The 3,813-nt window shown below is 43.5% G+C and overlaps 1 long non-coding RNA gene across 1 annotated transcript in view; it reads right to left on the bottom strand.

Moving 5' to 3' along the window:
• Window positions 1–1,126, bottom strand: part of LOC133558838 (uncharacterized) — a 21,699-nt gene extending 20,573 nt beyond the window's left edge. Inside the window, exon 1 of the long non-coding RNA XR_009808027.1 lies at window positions 1,045–1,126. This is a non-coding gene — a long non-coding RNA (uncharacterized LOC133558838). The remainder of the gene's footprint in view (window positions 1–1,044) is intronic.
• Between the last annotated feature and the right edge of the window lie 2,687 nt (window positions 1,127–3,813).

Below are 3,813 nucleotides of genomic sequence, written 5' to 3'. Positions count from 1 at the left end.
CGACGGAACGGAAAGTCATGTTTTTTGTGCTTCCAGTTTGCTGCGTCAGCACGGAAAGTCAAGTCGTGTTTGTCCATCGCCATCTTTTCATAGACTCCACATTCAGGATTCTCTGACAGCGTGCCCGAGGAATCTCCGATCGCCTCAAAGCCGCTCCAGAGTAGTCATGGCCACGGCGGGGGTCTTTTCAGGTCTGCAGTATTCAAGCCGTCCGGTCCGCTCAGTCGCTGCGCGGTTGATCCGTCCTGTCATTTGTCCGCCGGCGTCCACAAGGCCAGCTGTCGCTGACAAACCAGGGGGCCTTCAGCAATGTCCGGCCTCCCAAAGACGCTTCTTTCAAGTTCATAACCTCCTTACGCATCGAAACATCCCCGTCGGAAAATAATGAGCTCCGTTATCGATTAATCCCGTTAGGCTTAAATCCTTAAATAATCGTGAATAACTCCCCTCGGTTTTATAAGAGCGGCTTCAAAGGGCGACCGATAGCTCACAAGTCACACGTCATCCCTATTAGTCACACTGAATCATCTCCGAGGAAGGAATGATCATTTTTGAGGTGGTAAAGCACAAAAGCAGGCCACGTGGTCCCCAGGCAGTCCAGTAGTGATGCAACTGTTGCTTTAAAGTGGAAACTGCTCCATGTATTATTTTCCTAGTTAAACCTGACATATGTTCACAGCTGTTTGGCTAGACTGCCAAGTCGGCATGTTTTGGCGGTAAAACGGAGTGTTAGGAACAGACAACGAGTGGGCTTAGAGCTAATTCCTTAGGTCAGTCAAGGTCTCAAACAAAAAAGGGCTGACAATGGAGTAATGCGGTTTATTTTGTATTGTGTGTCCCCGGTGAATGTGGAGTGCAGTTTCCTGATGGGTCGCTTAGGTCATTTAATCTTTGTCAACAAACCATCAAAGGAGCGGAGCCTTTTACAAAGCATAATAAGCACTAATACCCGTATTTTCCGGACTATAAGGCGCACTTAAAATATTTTTTTTCCCCTCAAAAACTCACCTAATGTAAGGAATAACTCTGGTTTTGCTTACCGACCTCGATGTTTTGACCCGGTCACGTGGTGCTGTGAGGTTTGTTCTCCCGGGATGCAAACGGACGACTCCGGACAGGACCTGCAGGTAGGAATATGATTTATTCTCATAAATTGATTGATTGATTGAAACTTTTATTTGTAGATTGCACAATACAGTACATATTCCGTGCAATTGACCACTAAATGGTAACACCCGAATAAGTTTTTTCAACTCGTTTAAGTCGGGGTCCACGTTAATCAATTCATGGTAAATCATAAAACGAAGATAGGAACAAACCAAACAAAGCGTGCCTGACACAAGGAAAGCTAGCGGAATAACTCACAAGGAAAAGACTAAGACGGGACTTAGCGTAAGAAACGCACAGGGAATTTGAAAACATTGAACGGAGCAGTTGCGTAAAGCAAACAAAGAAGCCAGGCCGGCTGACTGGCAAAGTCAGGCTTAAATACTGTCTTTAATTACAAACAGGTCCGCGTCCCGAATACAGGAGGCAGGTGGAAATAAGTAGCTATGGTAACCAACTCAGAGGTGCACAAACAGGAACTAAGGGAGTCCAAAACTAACAGAAAACACAAGTGACTCGAAAAACTTAGACTATGATCCGGGCAGCGGCTCATAACACTCGAAGCTATTTTGTTATGTACATGGTGTAATGATAAGTGTGATCAGTAGATGGCAGTCAAACATAAGAGATACATGTAGACTGCAATATAACGGCAGTCACACACACCAGAAATACATGTAGACTGCAATATGACTCAAGTAAACAACACAAACATTTTATATGTTCCATTGAAAAAATAGAACACTACACACGGCGCTAAAAAATCTATCAAACTGTTTTAGTACATCTTTGGTAAGCTATGAAGCCACGCCGCTTGATGGATTGTACTGTGCTTTAACAAAGGACTTAGCGGGGTTTCCCTTAGCTCTTTGTTGTTAGGGCGGCCGCCTTAACAACAAAGAGCCACTACCGGAACTAAAGTCTTAACAAGCTGCTTCACTTAGTTCTGCCTCTGCCTCAGTCAGTACGTCTCTGCAGCACCAAGCATTGTCCCACCCAGAGAACCATCTGATTGGTTACACGCAGAGCGGTAACAGCCATTCAGCAGTACGTATTCAGAGCGCATGGAGTCAGTGCTCCTTAAGTGTAGTGAGCAGAAACGTAAGCAGAAGGCACAGCGGACTCTCCCCAAATTATAATAAACACTTCCAAGTCAACTATTAGTAACATCACTATGAGCCCGTTGACGTTATAGAAACAAAAGCGGCAGCTCAGCTCGCTCGCAGTCTTTGAGGGGAAGGTTAATTATCTTTTAGCAATAACGTTAGCTCACTGTGCGGTATGCGTGTGTGTGTGTGTGTGTGTGTGTGTGTGTGTGTGTGTGTTACAGACAGCAAAGCCCTGTCTGTCTGAGAGAAAGACAAGCATTATTGACCTTTAGTTAACAACTAAGTTATTTCACTTAACTTTTTCTCTGTTGATTGAGCTGTGTTGAAGCAGCAAAAATGACATTATGTTAAAGGAAGAGTTTCCTGAAGCTGTCTCTAATAGTTGATATAATAATGTAACTGCATCATAAAGCCTACTTGAACTCCATGGTGTTCAGGGATGAATAATCTCTCCTATTGCTATTGTACTATTTTTTCTTCAGCTATAGTTACATTAATCATTATCAATGAAGGAGCCTAGTTTTGAATGGCAGGTTCCCTGCTAGCACAAATATGTATAAAATATCACATTTACATAATGAAAATCAACTACAGGCTTCCCAAATGCTGTAATAAATTAAGCATGATGAGTTGAACATATGTCAACATGTGGCCCCACTTTCAACTCTTTTTTCAAACGCTCATTGTAAACGCTTACCTACAGTAAGTCATTAATTTGACTTTTTAAGTCATTTTAGTATCTCAGGTAACTAGGACTTTTGTTTTTACTTTACGTAAAAAATATCGAGGTATACATAGTATATCGCCTTTCGGCAAATGGAGTGGAAAACACAACCAAAATTTGTAGGATTCTTCATGCGACGAAGCCGGCCTACTTCACTGCAGTCTGTAGTCTATTGCCCCCCCAAGCTGTGTTGGCAGCGACGAGGTGGAGACGTAATGGCGACAGGCCGAGTTACACCGATCTTCACACCCACCCCCGATCCCTTCCCCCTGGAGAGTCACCAGGGGGAAGGGACCAACACATTTTCTGGGGGAAACACTGGTAAGACATTATTTGGCATTTTGTTTCGCAGTATTATGCAACAGCAACTTTTCTTAACTTCTGGTACCGTTTGATCTGTATTTGAGATATGCGCAAGTCCTGAAAAATTGTGCACGGCTCTGTAGTCGAAAAGCTTCTTCTTTTTTCTTTATCTTCTTGGTATGTGACATTCATCCTCTGCTGTTGCCATTTCTAATATAAAGTAGTGTAAAGATCTTACTTCTATCTGTCAGTAAACTCGCCATGAAAGTGCTAAAACATACCGGTGTAGTGAGTTTACATTATTCACCCGAGGAACTTTAGTTATTAGAGTGTTCCTGTCGGACGCATTATGACGAGGCACATTTCCGGCGGATGAGGAGATGCTGCTCCGTTATTAATTGAAGTAAAGTCTGAACGTCATTAAAACAGTTTGCTCCATATTTTGACACTTCTTCCACTCCCGTCCTTGCACGCTACACCGCTACAACAAAGATGACGGGGAGAAGACGCTGTCGTAGGTGAGCCACATAAATAATAGCGCCCACAAAACGGTGCATCCTCAAGCGACTG

This window comes from Nerophis ophidion, linkage group LG09, assembly GCF_033978795.1.
Source record: "Nerophis ophidion isolate RoL-2023_Sa linkage group LG09, RoL_Noph_v1.0, whole genome shotgun sequence".
In the NCBI taxonomy this organism is placed as follows: domain Eukaryota; kingdom Metazoa; phylum Chordata; class Actinopteri; order Syngnathiformes; family Syngnathidae; genus Nerophis; species Nerophis ophidion.
Note: the sequence above shows the minus strand (reverse complement) of the source record. Positions and strands in the feature narration are given on the sequence as shown.